Here is a 21,368-nt window from a genome sequence, read left to right as displayed (position 1 = left end):
ATCTAAGTCACCTGTCATAGCAAATCCAAACTATTTATTTAACATGTGGTTTACAGTGTTAAAAGAGCAAGGTGGAATGTAGGATTTCACAGCCAGCTCTGGCATCCTGTGATCACTAAGGAGCATAGAGTTTTCCATACTTACAGTAGACTTTACATTCTTTGATTTTTAGGTGATCTAAAAGTGATACATGTTTAATCGAAACCACATCTCTAATTGTGAAGTTGCATATTTTCATGAACTAGTAATATACTGGGTTATATTTTCAGATATTGGGCAGCAGCAATGAGCTACACTCCCTAGTCATCCATGGAGTAAAGACAACGGCAGAGACAACCCCCTAGTTATCCATGAGAATGAAGACAACTCTACAGACCACTGTGTTGCAAAACTAGGCTTTTAACAAAAGGTAGCTGCACTAAATATTTCAACTTACAATAGGTTCATTTAAATATAACACGCCATGAGTCAAGGAGCATCTGCATCTTCAACTTGGGTTAGAAAATTAAAACAAAAGAGGGTTATTACTTTCCGTCATCTAATACTTTTCTTTAACTCCTTGATATGGAATCCATCTTCACTGATTTCACTAGCATTCAAAGAAATCATCATGCACGAAGGTAGGTTCATCATTGAAGACCAGAAGACTACTAGTGACGAAGCCAGATGAGCCGTCCACAACAAGCCAGGCTCCTTCCAAGCCTTGATATTCTGTGATCCACTGAGTCTTGCTCCTCATTTAGCAGAGAAGTGGTCCAGGAGTTTTGGGGTTGGAGACCTCGCAGCAGTTTCCACAGATTCTGCAGCAGCAATTACATGGACTTTGATTGTGTCTATAGCTGAGAAACATCATTGAGATGAGTATAAATTAATAATCTTCCCCTGATGTGTATCTGAGTATGCTTATCAAGATCCTAATAAGCATTTAAATCAATAATAAATGCAAAATAACCTGGTTAAAAGCCAAATCAACCAGCCCAATGCAATTTTCCTGGTGTTGTATATTCTGTCTTTGTTTTACATTAATAGGAATAGAAGTTAAATATCAGCCTTGAGGATCTTTCCACTTTATCATCTTAATTACTCCAGCTGTATTGCTTAAATATTCTACTCTGTCTGGGAAAAGATGGAGATAAGATCCATTTTCTCAGCAAGGACCATGTGACAAGAAATTGGCAGGTGCTGTAGATGAACCAACACAGACTAATTCTCTGAATGTTGAGGCTGTTGTGGACCTGATTTATAGTCTTGAATAGCTACAGGTTGCTAACAGAAGGAGAGTCAGGTATTTTCCCCCCAGAAACAAACTTCCTGATAGGTTATTCAGCTCTAAACACATGTACACATGAGCAACACTAAATCAACTCCATAGTGTATGCGAGCGTGTGTGTGTGTGTATGTGTGTGTGTGTGTGTGTATGTGTGTGTGTGTGTGTGTGTGTGTGTGTGTGTGTATCAAGAATAATTGCAGAAGAAAAGATCATGATTTTGAAAAGGACATAGGGGAAGTTGGAGATGGAGGTGAAGAGGTGGAAATGATGTAAATACAGTATTTACATTCCAAGTTCTCAAAAATTAAAAAAAAATACATTGAAAAAGGAATTGCAGGTACATTTGTTAGTAGATGTTAGATATAGTGTTCTTACAGCCCAAACTACAACTATGTTCTGAAAAACAGCCTTTATGCATCAGTACTTATGGAGTAGGATCAGAAGTGGGAACTGACAGACAATTGCTGACAATGTTTTTTAATTTAAATTTAAAAAATACGAATTGTGATGGTTTGTCTATTCTTGGACCAGGGAGTGACATCATTTGGAGGTGTGACCTGGTTGGAGTAGGTGTGTCACTGTGGGTGTGGGCTTTACATAAACCAAGTCTGTGCTTATGAAAATTTCACCCTAGGTGCCTGGAAGTTAGTATTCCACTAGCAGCCTTTGGATGAAGACGTAGAACTCTCAGCTCTGCCTGCTCCATGCCTGCCTGGATACTGCCATGCTCCCACCTTGATGATAATGGACTGAACCTCTGAACCTGTAAGCCAGCCCTAATTAAATGTTGTTCTTTATAAAACTTGCCTTGGTCATGGTGTCTGTTCACAGCAGTAAAACCCTAACTAAGACATGCATATTGCATATTTTACTTGCATGTATGCCTGTGTATCACATATGTGTCTGATGTCAGCAGAGGCCTGAAGAGGGCATCAGCTCCTCCAGAACTTTCATTACAGATGGTTGAGGGTGCTGAGAATCAAACCAAATCAAATCAAAACAGAATTTTCTTTAACTATCTCTCTGGAGATTGTCCAATTTTTGTCAAATTCTGTGCATTCATTGTTGGATATTAAAATAGGTTAAATCTGATTGTGCCTTGGACTAGGCCTGGACAGCTTATTTGCCTAATAAGAACTAGACCAGCCTGAAACTTTCTTTTGTTTTCTTTTCTTTTCTTTTCTTTTCTTTTCTTTTCTTTTCCTTTCCTTTCCTTTCCTTTCCTTTCCTTTTCTTTTCTTAGATCTTTTCTTCATTTACATTTCAAATGCTATCCCAAAAGTCCCCTATACCTTCCCCTCATCCTGCTCCCCTACCCACCTACTCCCACTTCTTGGCCCTGGCTTTCACCTGTACTGGGGCATATAAAGTTTGCTAGACCAATGGGCCTCTCTTTCCAATGATGGCTGACTAGGCCATCTTCTGCTACATATGCAGCTAAAGACATGAGCTCTGGGGGTACTGATTAGTTCATATTGTTGTTCCACCTATAGGGTTGCAGACCCCTTCAGCTCCTTGGGTACTTTCTCTAGCTCCTCCATTGGGGGCCCTGTGTTCCATCCTGTAGATGACTGTGAGCATCCACTTCTGTATTCGCCAGGCACTGGCAAAGCCTCACAGGAGACAGCTATATCAGGGTCCTTTCAGCAAAATCTTGCTGGCTGAAATTTTCATAAGCACAGACTTGGTTTATGTAAGTGATTTTTTTTAAATATATACTTCTGATTACAGTCAACTGAAAGCCAGTAATTACAATAACTTAAATTTCTGAAATGAGTTAATAATATACCACACTAACAAATCATATCCAAAGTATTATTATTCTAGCAATATCAGAATCATTTTACAATTAACACAATTTATTACACTAATAATTCAAAGGTCAAAAGCAATATTATCCCTCTAGGAGAAAAAACAATTTTGTTAAAAATCAGCAATCATCTCCATTGAAACTCTTTAAAAATAAGAAATGAAATTTTACTTAACATGATAAAAGACAGTTTTTCAGAGAACAGCTAACATTAAGTTGATGGTGAAACACTTTGGTATATTTAAGACAAAAATAAACCCAGGACCAACACTGTTGCCTATGTTATTCAACACTGGCAAGTAAATTTTTTTCCAAAGAAATAGGTAAAGGACAAGACAAACTTTAGATATGAGAAACAAAAAATAAATTATCAAACCAGAGAATGTAGGCCCAACTAATACCTCTCATTCTGTACATGTTAGGAGTAGTTCTTCATGATTAAATCATAGGAGTCACTCTTAACTTTAGAAGATTTCAGACTTGACTTGTAAATTTTATTGTTCCTAACTATCTGGGTTAAGAAATAAAAACAGCAGGCCTTTGTGTCTGAGTCAGCCAATATGAGTTCTTTGTAGCATGACTTTTAAGTGTGCTATGGACATGGATTAAATGGTTTAATCAAGTTGATTGGTTCTACATAACACCAGGTTTTCCTACTGAAGTACTCCTCGTAACTTTTAGCATATTTCTCTAAGTCAGAATACTTCAGAGAGAGTCTGGTGGATGGTGCTCCCAATATATCAGGCCATAGAGAACCTCCCCAACTCTCTTGCCTAAGATATCTCTGGTGTCAATGTTCTGTGAGACATACTTCAGGAAACACTTCTGGGCTTGTCCCTCATTTCACCAATAAAAGATCACCTGATCCAGAGATAAGAGGCGACTTGCTGGAGAACCTTGGGTGAACCCTCGCATAGGCAACTCATAGTGTGACTCTGCTCATCTAGTCTTCTCTCAGCTGCAGAGCCTGCCTCACTCAGAAATGTTCCTGGCATTATTTCTTCACAGGTTAGAAGGCCAGAAGCCCCCAGTCAACTTGTCAGCAAAGATGTTTCCTCCTGAGGCCTTTCCCTTCTTTTTTTTTACTGTGTCCCCAAATGGCCACTCCTCTGTAATACACATGTCTGTGTCCTACTCTCCTGTTCAATAGGACACCAGCCATTTTGGATTAGAAACCAACCATATGACCTTGTTTGACTTTAATCATCCCTCTGAAAATCTACCATCAAATCAAGCCATAAGGCTACAGCATACAAATTGGGTGGCAAACAGCCAATAGCTATTTTTCAAAGTGTAGCCTTGAGTTCTCAGGAGCAGGACACATCTCATAGAGTATGTCAGATATCCTGCATAGCAGATAATTACATGAAGATTTGTAACAGTAGCAAGATTATAATATGAGGTAGCAAAAGAATAATATAATGGGCTGCATTAAAGGGTCACAGGATTAAAAAGGTTGAGAACCGCTGTCTTAGAGTGTTTGATCATGATATCTTTCTACCTCCTAATCCATGAGGAATTTAAGAGCAGGGACTCTCGTAATATGACTATCAAATAGTTTACCTCATAGAATTTACTAAATACTTGTAAAAGTGTGTGAGCACCTGGCTTGAGAAGCTAAGGAACCTTATCATTCTATATAGCAGCATGGTTCTTGAAACAAATAGAGATATTAAGTACCTCCCATGATTTTGGTGAGAATTCAATAAGATACGTCCTTGGCCAACTGCCTAGCACATAAACAGAGATCCATAAATGTTAATTGAATCTGTGGTTGTGTCTTCTCCCTGGATGTCCATAAAAACTAATTAATAATACTGATTGCAAATGCTTATAATCAAATTTCTGTGTAAAAACAATAGAAACGAGGCATCCTAACCTAGTCCACACAGGGGCAAGAATGATTTACCACCAACAACAATATTCTGTAAGTTTTATCACACAGGTTGATGCCAATTTCAATTCTAAGTAATTGAAAGCTTCTTGGCCAAGGACTCAGTTTCCTTTTGGCATGGGGAGAGCACTGTGTGACTCTTTTTTTGTTTTTTTTCTCCAAAGTGATGAACAGCATACACACTCCTGTGTCCTCTAAGGAATGGAATGCAGTTTCAGTTTCAGTTTCTCAGGACACTCCTGGTGCTGCAGTTAACAACAAACAGTGACAAAGTTTGAAGTTATTCCTGGAAAAAGTGTCTTGTCTAGTTTTTGTCTTTCCTTCTCTAGTTTTGATCAGAGTCAACGCATATGGTGAAGGATACCTGTCTCAGGTCACAGTGAAAATGTCTGGAGGTTAGAACCCTATCTGTTTCATGCTTTGGAGCTATCTGGTCTACCTCCCTAATAGAGCTCCATGAAAAAACACAGTGCAGCTCAGGTCTCTCGATTGGTGACAAAAGGCTCCTGTTGGTGTCCTTCTAAATCCTTCCTCAAGTTCACAGTGGGACTTCATTTCCTTTATGCTGCTCCTAACCCAATGACTGAAAATATTGAGGTTACTAGTACAGACCTACTTCTGTGAAGCATGGGGCTCTTGTGGCCCTTGGCTCAAGAAATATTCATCAGACTGGCCAGAATTTTCATAAAACCATCATATAGTCTGAGCCTTTTTTTTTTTTTTTTTTTTTTTTTTTGCCCAACACTCCTTTGTTATTTCATAGAAGTCCAATCTATATCTCAGTTTGAAGTTTGTCCCTATCTCTATTTCCCTCCATTACCGGTGTTTCATACAATCAATCTCTTGCTTACCTAACTTCATGTTTTATATTCTGCTCAGAAGACCTGAATTAACACACACACACTGAAGTTCAATTACTACAATCAATATCCTTTTGTTCATATGTGTTTATGAGCTCACTGAGACAAACTCCCAATTCAGCCACTGATATGAGTAAAGCTAAGGTAGTATTGCCTGGAGTTGCCCATGGATCACAGTCCGATGGTGGCTTAGCTTCTCACTGAATCACCTAGGATGAGCTCAGCTAGGAAGCTCCAGTTTGGAGACATTGAACTCTCCAACCTCAGGTTTGTGCATGTAGTATTCTCTGACAAGGAAGGATCCATGTTCTTTGGATTCTCATGTTGTTGGCTTGAAATTAACATAAAATCATATGCAGTGTTTTCTACCAGTCCATACAAAACCAACTCAGGGTTGTTTGAAGGAACAAATCCCGCTTCCTACTGGGAATAGCTAGCTGCAAAGTTCCATTGTAAAAGGCATAGTGATAGGGTCATGTAAGAAAGTTCAACCATCACATCAAGCATCCATCTCACATTCTGTTTCTCAGCCTTCCCCCAGATATGTAAGCCAAGTGTAGTTCACACATCCACGATGGCCTTTGGTCTGACCTGTAATCAGCATGTCTGGACCCTTGGCTGCCCATCACAGAAGCTTGCCATCTCCTGGATGCAGCTCCTGGCTGGTGTGAAGCACAGCAAGTGGCAAGTCCCACCCTCCGGAGCTGCTTCTAGTTCTAAGCTTGCTGGGGAACTTGAAAAGCTTTGCTGGGTGCAACGAGTCTCTCTTCCCTCTGTTCGCTGTCACCTTACATCACTTTCAGCTCCAAGTGCTAAGAGAAAGCAGGCTACATAAGCATTTGAACTCAACCACAGTTTTTCAAGGAGCAAACTGACAATTAGGGACTAGGAACAGCATCAAAAAAGAGCAACCCAGCATGAAGCCTGTCTAATTAGTCATATGAGCAGAGAGCTTCCCCTCCACTTCCTCAACAATCCATGCTTGTCAGATCTCATAGGGAAGCTTTGCTCCCTGACACAGTACTGAAGGGAAATTGGGAACAGATAGGTACATGTTAATACCATGAGCATCCCTTGCTCACTCATGACACTGTTCCTCTGTGGCTGCTGGAGCTGAGAAGTGAGCATTTTAATTATGGAACAGGAGTGCACAGAGAAGAAACCCTAGCACTCTGACGTTGGGACTTTTATACTTTGTCTCATGTTAATGAGAACCTGAACAGGATGAAGAATTCAATATGAAGGCTAGACATGGATTGCTAATCCTGGGCACTGGATTGTTTAGCTTCTGTGCTTGATCATTCTTTTCATCCCCTTAAAAAGTCCAAGTGCCACCAAAGGTCACCAGGCCTGTCATCAAAAAAGATTAGGGAGGACATTGGCACAGCACCTTGATGAAGCAGCTCTGGATGCTGAAGAAACAATTTCCCTGCTTTTGAGGATTCATTAAGAACCAAGTCTAGAGAAAGACAGGCCTAGGACCAGTATGTAACATGTTATTGCCTGGATTCTCACATCAGGTTGGCCCTACCTTTCTCTGTATGTCTGGGCATTTTCAGATTTGGCTTTTAGACAAGTGGTATCTTTTTCTGCAGGTGACTCTCGACCTAAGGACACTGTGACTACACGACCATTAGTGTAATTTTAAGCACTTATTCTCCAATTTGGAGTTTGAGCCAACCTTGTAGAAAACGTCTGTCTTTATTGAAACCACAAGCATACTTTACTTTTCTCATTTAATTATTAAGCAAAGATATATACATCATCCTGTGGCTTGCTAAGTGAGGGGGAGAACAGAAAGACTGTTTCCTCTGGGCTCCCTTCACTTACCAGCTGGTAAAACCTTCTAACAAATACCCTTGGTCAGTTTTTGCCCTTCATTAGTTAACTGTGCTGCAAGCTCTTAACTGTTCATTGAGATCTTTAGGAAGTTCTCTCAGACAAGTCCACATTATCTCCCTATGCCACTAACATGAAATGTCTTGATGTGACCGTTTCCTCTCATGCCCACCTCACCTGAGGGCTTATAAAGGCAAAGGTTAAGTTGTACAAATTGTATGGCCCTGACAACTTCAGATCTTCACTCACTTCATTTGTGATGTGTGTGTGTGTGTGTGTGTGTGTGTGTGTGTGTGTGTGTGTGTGTGAGAGAGAGAGAGAGAGAGAGAGAGAGAGAGAGAATGAAACCTAATTATGCTACAACATACTAGAGTTGTGCATCAGGAGGCTTTGTCTATGGTACTGCCTGCTATTTAGTGAAAGGTGGGCAGCCTGAACCTGCCACAGAGGTTGATACCTAAGGTGCTGATAGACTGTCATCAAGTTGTGGGGCAGCAGGAGCTCTCAAAGAAACATTTGAATGACTCTGAGGGGTCTGCATGGCTTTCTGCATTTCAACCCTAATCCCTTCCTTTGGCCTTTGAGGGTGACCAGTGCTTGGGATGGAACTTCTCAGAGATAAGCCTCACACAAGCCACTCCCATTAGATTGTCAGCCTCGGGGCCTCATGTGTTCTCCTGCAATCTGGTGTCAGTCCCAGAGACTCTAATCAAATGTTCTCTGGAAAATCACGAATTGCCTCCTTAATCTCCAAATCTAATGACTCCGTGAGTGGTTGTCACTGCTGGACACTCGTTATGGGTTTGAAATGCCCTCTTCCCATTAACTTGTTCTTCTTCACTGTCCCTCTACCTTAGAAAGTTCAGCTGATGTGAATTCCAGCTTTTGTCCCTGTAGGACTGCCTTTCTGTGGAGTGATGTACTTGAGAATGTGTTTCTATGTGGGGAATGTTAACAATAGAAGAACTGATTAGGCATTCACACCTGGGTAGGGGGAATGGGATGGATATGTGTGACAAGGTGAGGGTACAGAAAAGGCATGTCAGAAAACCACATATTTTTATGGCATTAGCTGTTTTCCATGGTCTGTATCATACATGAAGCAAAACAGAGCTAACAGTAGTACTGAGGGTAGGAACAAAGTATTTGGAGTCCAAACATTATAAGTTTTTGTATTGTTTAGGAAGACCTCATTGCTGGCAGGAGATGGAACCCCAAGAATACCCAGCATGCAATAGCAGCAAGATGACTTAATTACAGAAAACTTGGAACTATTGCTAGAGTGAATCACTAGTTAAGAGCAGCGGCATCCGGAGGTTGGAGAGATGGCTCTGTGGTAAGAGCTCTTTCAGAGGACCTGGGTTCAATTCCAAGCACTGAAATGACAGCTCACAAGTGTCATAGCTGTAGTTGCAGGGATCCAACACCCTCACACAGAATATATGCAGGCAAAACACCAATGCACATACAATAAAAATTAAAATAAAATTTAAAAACCTGCTGCATCCAACCTTTACAAGAGAGATTAAGATGTCAAACACTGTGAGTGGGCCGGGCGTGGTGGCGCACGCCTTTAATCCCAGCACTCGGGAGGCAGAGGCAGGCGGATTTCTGAGTTCAAGGCCAGCCTGGTCTACAAAGTGAGTTCCAGGACAGCCAGGGCTATACAGAGAAACTCTGTCTGGAAAAACCAACCAACCAACCAACCAACCAACCAACCAACCAACCAACCAACAAACAAAAAACCACTGTGAGCTGTAGCATGATGTTCTGAAAGATAACACACTGAAATTCTGAGATCTGTGTGTGTGTGTGTGAAATCCAGAGGTCAACATAAGGAATCTTCTTTGATTATTGTCACCTTATTCTTTTGAGACAAGGTCAACCACTGGACCAAAAAGCTCATGAATTCAGCCAGATTCAGCCAGCCTGGCTCACCAGCAAGGTCCAGGAATCTTCCTGAGTCTGCATCCTCAGTGCTAAGACTACAGGCACACCAGGCCTACAGTCCTTTTCAGTTCTGGAGAGCCAAACCCAGGTCCTCACCATTGCAAAGCTAGCACTTTATTGACAGAACCATCTCTCTAGCCTCCAGCATCAGTACTTTAAATCTCAGTTCAAAGCACACCAGCCATCAGACAAACCAGACTATCTCAATGGCAGTCTTAACGTTTATAATTCCTAACAGCTAAGGACAGATGTGGTTACATGGCTGTCAACTTGATAAGCCCAGACTCCTTAAACTAACAGGAAAGCAGGTCTTATTGCTACAATTATTTATTAAAAATCACTAATTAGACTTAAATATAATTGTTTTGGATTGATAAAAGTTGAATGCACAGCTCAGCAAATCTCTTACACTAATGTGAATATCATCTTCCCCTATTAAAGCTTGTTTCACAGCAAGATCTGTATTTTCATCAAGACTATCCCAATTCCCTCATTTCTTCTAAATTTATAGTTAGATCTAACACATCTCTGTAGAGTTGGGAAATCTATTTGTGAAAATACAGTTTATCCATTTTGCAAGTTTTAAGTAATTACTTTTATTTATTCATTTTAAGCCTTTTAGCCACCTTACAAAATAATATGTATCATTGCTGCATTTTATTACCTTATGCTGCTGTACTTGGCTCATACCCATCCACTATATTCTCTCATGCTTTCCCCACGTCTGGTGGTCCTCCAAGCTTCCCCAGGGAGTCCCCTCTTATGGATGGGAAGGGTCAGACCTGGGGTGTGCTGTAAGTTTCTGATTCCTAGTCCCACAGGTTCCTGGCCTCTTCACTTCTTATCTGTGAAATGCAAACAGATCCCAGATTCATCTGGCTTTTGTCTCAGAACAACAGGCCTTGGAGGATCTAAGGTGGTTCTTTGCAGTGTAATGAAAAATAGAATAGTAGTTAGCCTCATGCAAGGCCAGAGTTAAAGTAGATGATCTCCCTTTTCAGAGGACCAGCCTCTTAGGCCACCCACATGACTTACTCTATGAGCTCTAGTGGGGTCGCATTCTCAGGTTTCTTGCACTCTACCTCCTTTTACACCAAGAGGCTACTCAGTCTGCATTATGGTAGACATCATGTCAAGAAAGGAAATCTCTCTTCACTCACAGCACACACCTCAGCACATCAGCTGTGTACCTGTGTGAGCGTGTCTGTGTGTGTGTGTCTGTTTATCTGTGTGAGTCTATCTGTGAGTGTATATGTGTCTGTGCTGTGTGTATCTATGTGTGTATGTCTGCTTGTGTGTGCCTATGTAGACGTCTCTCTTTCTCTCTGCACACACATGTGTGTTTGTGTGTTTGATAGAATATTGCTCTTCATATATCTTAGTTAAATGTATATTTATATGTGAATATATTTATATTATATAAGTACTTATTTATGTATTTATATGTAAACATATTCATATTAGATAAATATATATTTATATTAAACTTGTTTCACAATAACAGCTCTATTTTCACCAAGACTATTCCAATTCCCTCATTTCCTCCAAATCTGTAGCTAGTTAGAATTTAATACATATATTTATATATATATATATTATATAAATGCAAATATAATTTATATATAAAATATATCATATATGCTATATATTTATCCTATTATATATATGTCTTAGTTAGGGTTTCCATTGCTGTAAAGGTACATCATGACCAAGGCAACTCTTGAAAAGACATTTAATTGGAGCTAGCTTACAGATTCAGATGTTCAACCCATTATTGTCAAGACAGGAAGCATGACAGCTTCCAGGAAGGCATGGTGGAGGAGGAGCTGAGAGTTTAACATCTTGTTCTGAAGACAGCTAGGAGAAGGGTCTCAAAGCCCACCCCTACCATGATGCACTTCCTCCAAGCATATTCAAACCAAACTCTCTCTCTCTCTTCCTCTAATATAAACTATATTAGTATATTGTTAACCACATGATATAATTTATTATCAATAATAGTATTATTAATTATATTATACAAATATATTATATAGAATATATTTTATATATAAGTATACAATATATTGTGTATTATATTATATAAATAATAGATATAAATATGCATTATATATGAAATAAAATTATATGTTTATATATTATTTTCTATTTGCATTACATATTTATATATTATGTATTTAATTTATTAATATATAAACATATGTGTATATATTTTATGTATAATGTGTTATTTATTTATATTTTATTTTATACACATTAATATGTAATATAATACTTATTATATATTGTTTTTATATAATGGCACTCAGAGTCTACTCTAGATTTTAATTATATACATTGCCACATAAAACATGGTAAACACGTGGCTTAGACAGCCCCTCCCTATGCCACAGTTCAGTCATTGAGTTCACTCATTGAAAAACAGGTTACTACTCTGTTCCTCAGCTGGTTGGTCTCTACTCTCCTTGGCTTCCACGTTGCTGTTTCTGGTTAGAACGTGAACCAGTTTAACTCACATTCTGCAAGCCTTACTTCCATGCCTAGCAAAGGCTCAGCATTCCTCTTTCTTGGATGTAACATCAAAATTTCATGTGTCTGGAAAGTTGATTCCTCAAAAGTATAGTGATGTTGGAAAAAGAGCTGAAACACAGAGATCAGTAGCCATCAAGGTGTGTGTCAAGAGGGCAGAAATGGGTCAATGTGAGAGTCTAATGAATTTTATAAAAAGAGTTGGAGATAGATGGAGAACATAAAATCCTATCCTTTTTCTTTAAACCACTTGTACTTTAATAGATCTGGCAGGTTATAAATGTGCTGAGTGACTTGTGAAAGATGGTGGCAGGGGCTGGGGGTTGGCAACTTTGAGAGAACCAAATATGCCTAACTGATAGCTGTCATGTAAAACGAGGAGCTTATGGATAGCATTTGTTCCTTGAAGATTCAATATGAAATAAGAAATACTTCTGCTTTACGAACCAGATGATTTTGGCCATGAGTCCAGTAGCTCTGGGTAGATCCAAGAAATACATACAAGATCTGAAGTCTTCACACCCTTGAAGACCTTAAACACCACATAGAAAAACTACTGTCTTAAAGAATGTGGCTGGGGCTGGTGAGATGGCTCAGTGGTTAAGAGCACTGACTGCTCTTCCGAAGGTCCTGAGTTCAAATCCCAGCAACCACATGGTGGCTCACAACCATCTGTAACGAAATCTGATGCCCTCTTCTGGAGTATCTGAGGACAGCTACAGTGTACTTACATATAATAAATAAATAAATCTTTTAAAAAAAAAAAAAAGAATGTGGCTTTTTCCTGAATGCTTAAAATAAATAATGAATAAATTCTATCAAACTCTTTTAAAAATATTTCTGAATAATTGGTTTGTTAAAACCAAAGTACTATAATGTAGACTTTACTTACTAAAAAGTAAAATTTATTAAATTTATTTCAAAGTGAAATTATATATGTGCATGTGCATGTACACACACATACACTACCACTACCACCTCTACATACATTAGATCCCAGACAATGGTACTTAGTTTGCATAGCAAATGAACCATGCAAGAAGTATACAGTCATATTACAGGAGTCACTGGCACCTCAAAGGTGAGATGGTTACACCTACTAATAAAGCCTTCAGAAGGAATAACAGCAGCTGAAGACTCTAGAAGAAGCATCAGAGATTCTCTGCCCCCTCTGCCTCCCCCAACCCCAGTTGTTTCCCTCCTGTCTCAGTTCATCACCAATACTGGAAGTCCTTTTTAGGGTTCAAGAGAACTGGGGAACTGGGTTAACAGCACTGGAGGCTGAGAGGCAGACCAGGGTTCAAGTCAAAGCAGCACCATCTAATAGCTGCATGAAATACAGGAGGTTTTATTTCTGAGTTTTTCTCTGTCTGTGGGAAGTAGAAAGGTATTGCTTCTTGGTACGTTTAGGCACTTGACACCCATTATTATAGCTGCTTGTTTTACATGGCAAAGGGACAGCCATCTCATTCTAGCCGTAGCTAGGATTAGGCTTTGGGAAAAACTGAAGAGCTGGAGTTACTAAGATTGAAACTCTCAGCTCAGGAGGAAGGAATCCCATGCAGGCTGTGGGACTGGGCTGAGCGCCCAGCACATCCCACTTAAGAACCATTCACAAACATTCACTACTTAGAAGGTCACTTTACTAATTAGCCCTGCTTTGCTAATTACACTTTACTGATTAGAAACAATGCTGATAATTCCAGACTTGCTGTGAGTGCTAAGGAGGCCTTTTTTAAAAGCTAAGTCTGATAATAATGGTGACTGATCTCTATGCCTGGGCTGTTGTTTTTAGGACTGTCAATAAGATGTCCTGTAAGAAAATTAAAGAAACTGAAGATCAGGGTGTTGGGTGACTCACAGCCCCTCTCTCTAAGCTAATACTGAAATCCTTTCCCCACAGCTACCCCTCGGGATGAGGAGAAAACTTGATGGTGCAGGTATAGGAAGGTCTTTTGAAAGCCTGAAGTCTGTGGCTTGTAAAACCATCTTGATAATAGCAATCAGTAAATGCCTTGGGTATATTTACTGTTCAGCCTTCCAGGGTTTCGGCTCATTTAATGTGCCCACTGTCTATGTGACATAGGTGCCAGCCTTCCATCCACTTTACAGTCATGACCAAGGAGGCACAGAGAGATGAAGGGATCTACCCCAGGTCACACAGGTCCCAGTGAGACTGTAGTGACTTTAATCCAGTCAGTGTTGAGAACCAACAACCTCCACACACTGCTCAACTTCTTTCAACCTCCATCCCTCCGTCCTCCTTTTTAAATGAGGGGGTAGGGTAGAGGGGTGCTTTGAAAAAGTCAAGTTCTGTCCTCCTAGTCCAGCGTTCGGGAGGTTGAAGCAGAGGGATGCTTTGAGTAGCAGGCTCGTCAGTAATGCCTCATTTTTTTTTTAAAGAAGCCAAATTCTAATGTAATAGTAGCAATGCATAACACTTAAACACTCCGGGAGTGTCATCTTCTTTCCTCTTCATTAGCTGGAACGGAATATCCCTCAAGACCCATTTTTCAGATGAGAAAACCGAGGTTCAAAATAGTTGGTGAGTGGCCTCTATCGTATAGAACTGGGAAGTCAGACGAAAGCTACGAAATCAAATTCCAATAGAACATGAGCATATAGAAAACTGGGTAGAGAAGGCTCACCCCACGCCGCTGAACCGATGTGTGGCCCTTTGTCACAATACCCCAGAAGTGCTGCAGCTGCGACAGGGACCCAACCCCCACCCTGCCCTGTGCTAATGGGGGGTAAAGCTGGCCGGCGCCATCCTGCAAGCCCAGTCTGATAATAGCCCTGATTAAATGGCGGGGCAGTCAGGGGAAGGCCCCGTCGCCGCCAGCGCCCGGTTCCCGCGCCGGCGGAGCAGGGGCCAGCAGTGGCTGAGGCTCCACCTCGGCGTCTGCTTCACAGCCCCAGGGCCACCGCCGCTGCAGCCCTAGGCGCAGTTCCTGGCCTCTGGTCCGGGAGGAAAGGTCATGTGCCAAAGGTGATCCGGGTGTAGACCCTTCCCCCCCCCCAAAAAAAAAAAATCGTAGGGACCTCCGCAGCGCTGGCCTGGGGCGGTTTGCGGGAGCCGAGCCACTTAGAGCTCCGCCATCGCGTCATCAGCCGCAAAGGCTGGTCGGCCTCTTACTGTCTGGGCCTGGGACCCGAAGCAGATGCTAGGGATGGAGAAGGCATCTGAAGAAGTGGAGAGGTGGCTTGGGTTTGCGCTTCGGGGAGGAAGAGCAGGTGTGTACAACCTGCCAATCACGGCGCCAACTACCTCGTCCCCCCCCCCCCCCCCCCCCCCGCCACAGCTCAGACACAGCCCAGCGGGTGCCCAGCGCTGCACAAGCCCTGCCCACCACCAACCACTCAACCTACACTGCCCTTCTGTAAGGTCGGGGCTACAGGACACCCCAGTCCTTTCAAAACAAGGAAAAATAAGGCCCAGAGCAATACAGTGGCCAGGGTCACACCGCCAAAACGGACGGAGCTGACTTAACATTGGCAGCGTGGCAAATTTAGGGGTGTAAGGAGATTCTGTGGAAACGAAGACCGACGCCCAGCATTACTAAGTAGCAACTCTCAGACAAGAACTACCAAAGCTGTAGAGACCGTTGGTATCTCGAGTTCTCCCAAGTTTCTTCACACATTATCTAGTCTCCCAGGAATAGTTTCTTTCACGAACGCAGGAAGCTAGTATCGAAATTGATATGGGCTGGAGGTGACCACCGAGGAGCCAATGGACTGGTCACACAGACCAGGGATACATCCTCCAGTGCCTTGGGCAAATGACATATTTGCCATTGCAAAGCCTGGCAATACTAAGAATGTAAATAGATGCTTTTCGGATTCATGGAAAAACTGAAAGGTACAAACACCCTCAAAGTGTTAATTACTGCGTGGCAATCCAGCGAAGAGCCTGTGGGTCTGCAGCTTTTCTAACAAGACATTCTCACAGCAACAGCAGAAAGCTGCCCTCCTCCACTTTGTTTCTCTCCACCTCACAGTTCCTAGCACACAGATGCCAGAGAGCCAGCTGTTCAACAAACTCCTTAAGAGTGTGGTTGGAACTCTGGTCTTGAACACTTTTTTTTTTTTTTGATAAGATATAATTTCTACACTAAAAAAGGGATGTTGACCAGTAGGAAAATGTATGAAGATCCTTGCTCACACACAGAATAGATTTGGCTTCCTTTAATAGCTGGTGTAGCTATTTCATCAGTTCCCAAATTTGCAGATGTGGACACAAAGCCTTTCCTCTGAAAGCTGTTTATTTGTTCTTTGATGGAAATGTCACGCCTATTTTCCATATGCATGCTTTAATAAGCTGAATTCTCTTAAGTTCTCTTTTAATTTCCTTAGATCATTCTTACAATTCCTTCCTTCCTTTCTTTTTCTTTCTTTTTCCTCCTCCCTTCCCCTCTACTTCCCCCTATTCTTTTTTCTCCTCTTCCTCATTTTCCATTTTGTTTTCAAGATAGGGTTTCTCCTTGTAGGTCTGTAGACCAGACTGACCTGGAACTCATTCTGTAGACCAGGCTGGCCTGGAACTCATTCTGTAGACCAGGCTGGCCTGGAACTCACAGAGATCCACCTTCCTCTATCTCTGAGTGCTGAAATTAAAGGCTTGCACCACCAATGCCTGGCTAAATATTTCCTACAATTTCTATATGTTATATGGTTATTGTGTGTGTTTATTATCCATGTCCCATATTGAGTTACACCAAGGCAAGATGTTTAGGATTTCCGATCACTAAGCTTGGCACAGTAACCACACTAAAGTAAGTGCTAGGGATATTGGCGAATGAACAAATACTACATTTTTTTTTTTGTTTACCAGATGCACAGGTGTTTGCTCCCTCATGTTTGCCTCAGGCAACATCTGAAGCCAGTTAACCTTAATTTTTTAAGTTTTGTCAACTCCTGGAGGTAGGTGTGGGGCTTCAAACAGTGCCTTCTCCGGTGTCTTGCTTAGTAAGGTTCCTGGAAGAGACCTTGGAAGAAGGACTTCACCTTAACATTTCTAACCTCGGGATAGAGATGTGGGTCTATCGTAATTGAACAGCTGTTTCAGCTTCCTTGTGCAAAGTGGCAAAGGTGGGACCGCTGCTGCAGTCACCAGAAGGGTCAATGCCCAGTTGTGGCAGCAAAAGAATCCATTTGAGCTGATTGGAGTTTAACCGGGCAGCATCTCCCAAACTGGCCATACTTGACAGGAAAATGGCGCCATAAGGCAGACGTGGCTGCTCTCCTGTATATGCACTTTGAATTTGTTTCATTTTAAACGCCCAAGAAACCGCACTTCTGGAAGGACCCTTTGGCTGATTATGGAGACAGCTATCCACACAGGCCCTATGCACATCCTCCCGCACCGCGAGAGAATTTGTCCAGCTGGATTTTCACCAAAGGCCCAAGTGGACTGAGCCTGTGTCTGTTCCCCACTACCTGCTGAGGGGCTGCTCTAAGAGTGGACACTGTGGATGCAGGCGCGACTCTTCCAAACGCTGCACATTTGCGTTCAGTCCTGACTACCGCTTATTGTCAACATAATTTCGATCAAATTCTTAACCTTCCTGATAAGCTTTGGGCTGAGTGAGACTCCCAAATTTAGAAGTGACCCAACCTCAGCAATCAAGCAAATATTTTAATGTGATTTTAAAAATCGAAATGTTTGAAATTCTTGACTTTTAAAGAGTAGTCTGCTTTCATAGCCGGTGGTTTGGTTTGGTGCGGGGAAGTGATACACTTCAAAGAAAACAGAGAGTAGGAAACGAAGATGCAGGGGTGGAGTGAACATGAGACGTCAAGGCCACAGGTCCAAAGACGCTGTGGAATGGGGCCAGGCCAACACTCTGGCAAGCGGAGGACTGGTCCCAAGAGGACATGGAAGCTACAGTCTCCTCAGCTGCTGCCTCTAGAGCCTGCAGCTTAGGAAATATTCCGCAGCCTTTAGTGCCTGCTCTCCAGATCACGTGGGCACTGAAGATGGACAGCAACTGCCTAATGTCCGCGCTACGCCCCTCTCCTCCCAGCCTTGACTGGGCTGGAATGTGAGACCCCAGGTGCGCGTTCTCTCAGCTTCCGGATGGTGACACGTAGGAAGCTGTCTTTGCTTTGGCCTTAGAAAGGGAGCTGGGTAAAGAAGCCCAGCGCCTTAGAGCTACCAAGGTCCCCTGCAGATCTGGATGTTTAGGACCACAGCCTGCTGCGTTTGCTGGGACCCACATCCTTGCTTCCCACAAACCGCGTGTGTTCGAAAATACCTAACGTTTCCGTGGAACTTCTCGCAATTCTCAGTCTGATTTCGCGCGGAACCTTCCTTATCCAGCACCAGGCAGCGCAATGCTCCCGCGTTCCAAGGAACGCTCCTCGGGGGGTCTTTTAGGGATGTGGCCGCCTTGCTCCCCGCACTGTTTGGGGCGTCTCTCCTCCTTTGCAAACCAAATTTACTGATCTAAAGGCTTGGTGGCCTTTACTTTTAAAGTGTCTACCCGGAAGAACGGGAAGATCGGGATAGGACTTAGGGCCATTATAGGAAGTAGTTGCCTGATTACTGTGAAGCTGATGTCCCTGTTGCCCTTGACTTCTGTCTCCCAAGCTCAGCTGCGCGATGGTGCCCTCTGCTTGGTACCTGGCCCAGCGCCCAGGCGCAGCTCTCACCCTCCGCGCCTGCGGACGGCCAGCTAGATTTTTACGGGATCTGTCCCTATAGCTCCCGGCAAAGCGTCCAGAGAGCATTCGTTAACTCTGGAACCTAGGCTGAAAGCGGCTCGCTGATTACTTCCTAGACAGTTTGAGGGAGTTGTCTTAAGTTCCTGAGCTCAGGGGGACTGCAAAAGAGAATTTTCTAATGCGCGTGCCTTATATTAGGGGACATTGCCCAGACCTTCCAGACAGTATCGAAATCTTAAATGGCTCTGCTAGCTCTGAAGTTTAGCTGTCTTTGGCAGTCCAAGCGCCTCTACGTGGTCTCAATCTTCGGTGTATAGTCCAGAACAATCTGATATCTCTGTGGTCAAGAATATGCAGCTCAAATTCAAATAATTAAATAGCTGCATCGCTTTGCTCCTGTGGAGTCATCGTCGTTACTTACGGTTGGGTGCTTTACACACACTGCACATTTTTAAATTCACAAAGCCATCTATCATATAGCAATAAAGTATCAGTCCCATTTTAAAAGTAGATGATGAGACCAAAGCTTGGAGAGGTTTAGGAAGCCCACATAGCCACAGTGCTAACAAGTGTTAAAAGTCAAGACTCAAAGCTTTCCTCAAGTCCAAAGCCGTTTCCAGTGTCTGAAAGCAGCCTGAACACACAAGCCTGTCAGCAGCCCAGGCGGGGTTGAGGGAAGTGTTAACGTGATTGCTTTGTTCTAGCTCCACGGGGGTTTTATGCATTAACCCTTGCTCCCGGACGGTTTTGAAAGGACCTCAGGACTAGTTACCCTCAGCTTCCCTAGGCAGGAGGTTTAGATTACCCTGAGGCGATTCCTCTCTGTCAGCACTAGCTACAGGTCCTATAGCAACACATTGATTCATATAGGCATTGGATCTAAGAGGAGAGCAGCTTACCAGTATAATAAGCCTGTAGTAATGTTTGGCTGTGATGATCGTTTCAACGCCAACAAGATGCATAGCTTAGGGACACCCAAGTGACTCACCTCTGGCCTATGGCTTTGTTTAAGTGTTCATTTCAATTCCTTCAGCTTGCTGTCTCCTCCCACTTGCGCAGTCTCTTCTGCTTTTGAGTGATTTTCTGCCCACAAACATCCTAGAACTGGGACACAGTGGCACTTGTAGGAAAAGGGAAAGCAAGTTCAGCAATTCTGCTTTCCTGTGCTCAGTCTGCTTCTCTGAAACTGATGTATCTTTCAGGATGCCATTCCAACAATCTAAGCTGCTAAGGTAGTAAAGACAGTACCTCCCCTTATAAGATGGAATAATAGTTTTATTAATTAGGGTGTAACAACACAGTGAGCTATTGAAAACTAGATCCAACCAACAAAATCTACATTAGTTGAAACATTATATCAAGGTCTAAGTAAACCTCTCTCTCCCAAATTAAAAAAACAAAAACAAAAACTCTCTTCTTCAAATAAATCCATCTTCCTTGACAAACTCTAAAAAAATCAGACAAGAAGCAAACCAATGGGAACCTTACAATAAAAAGAAAACACTACCTTGATTGAGACATTGTATCTAAGGCCAGGAGAGATGGATGAGCAGCTAAAAGCATTTGCTCCTCTTTAGAGATCTGGAGGACTTCACTCCCTAGCACCCACACAGAGGGCTCACAACAGCCTGTAATCCCAGCTCCAGGAGATCTGATACTCTCTACTGACTTGCACACACTTATGAGTCCAGAGATTCCTGACCTGTGGGGAGGAGAGGGGAATGACTGGGACATGGTTGGAGGATGGGGGAGACTTGCAAAAAAGAGACACTGCTCTGCCAACTTGTCACCTTCGATCTTTTCAAAGTAGTTGGTCCAGACAAGGAAAAAAAAAAAAAACCTTCTAGTATGAAAAGTCTGCAGTTTTACTAATTTCTAATTTCCCTCAACATTGACACATTACAACCCAAATGCTGAAACGAGCAAACATAGACAGGATGGCCAGGCCAGTCTAAATCAGAACTTCCTCAGATGCCAACATTCTGTTTACACGGGATGTTCTTCATAGTTATTCTGGCTCTCGATTTCGCCCATAACTATGTTTCGGGAGCTGTGAAGAGGATGCAATGGGAGACAGGGTATGTCTTTCTTTTTATGTTCTTCACCCCACCCCTCCCCTACCCCCTTAAGACCTACCAAGAGGTTCCTAATCGCCAGATCAACTGGCTGGAAAGGAGAGCAAATATTTACAAGTATAGCTTGAGTGTGTGTGTCCTCTAGAGTTTACATGGTTGAGAGTGAAGCGGATTACCCCGCGAATTTGGAGAATTCGAATTATTTAGACTGAGCAAGGCCAACAGGACTCCCTCCACAAGGCTGTGGGAAGTCCTTAGCCCAGTCTGCGTCTGCAAGGCAGATAGATGGTTCCGTGTGGGGGGGGGGCGGGGGAGGAGCCAGAAAGTCACTATGCATCGCATGGTCCCCTTAGAGCTCCAAGTCCTGACCCCCCCTCCTTGCTTCAGGCCACTTCCCTACTTTCAGAGTCTCCAGAATAGAAAACCCAGACTAGAAGGGAAACAAACCACCACACAGCAGAAAGCCAGGTTCGCCAAA

General features: G+C 42.5%; 1 long non-coding RNA gene across 2 annotated transcripts; it reads right to left on the bottom strand.

Annotated features, from left to right (window-relative positions):
• Nucleotides 1–379: 379 nt before the first annotated feature.
• On the bottom strand, nucleotides 380–20,550 carry Gm29824. 2 transcript variants are annotated; one of them, XR_379194.2, is made up of 3 exons: nucleotides 20,323–20,550; nucleotides 19,804–19,935; nucleotides 380–839 (listed from the first exon to the last, which is right to left on the bottom strand). It is a non-coding gene; the product is annotated as a predicted gene, 29824 (long non-coding RNA). The 2 variants fall into 2 exon arrangements; XR_870586.1 differs by having other exon boundaries at nucleotides 19,804–19,919.
• Nucleotides 20,551–21,368: the final 818 nt, after the last annotated feature.

Source organism: Mus musculus, chromosome 9 (genome assembly GCF_000001635.26).
Source record: "Mus musculus strain C57BL/6J chromosome 9, GRCm38.p6 C57BL/6J".
In the NCBI taxonomy this organism is placed as follows: domain Eukaryota; kingdom Metazoa; phylum Chordata; class Mammalia; order Rodentia; family Muridae; genus Mus; species Mus musculus.
This window is presented reverse-complemented; position numbering and strand designations above follow the sequence as displayed.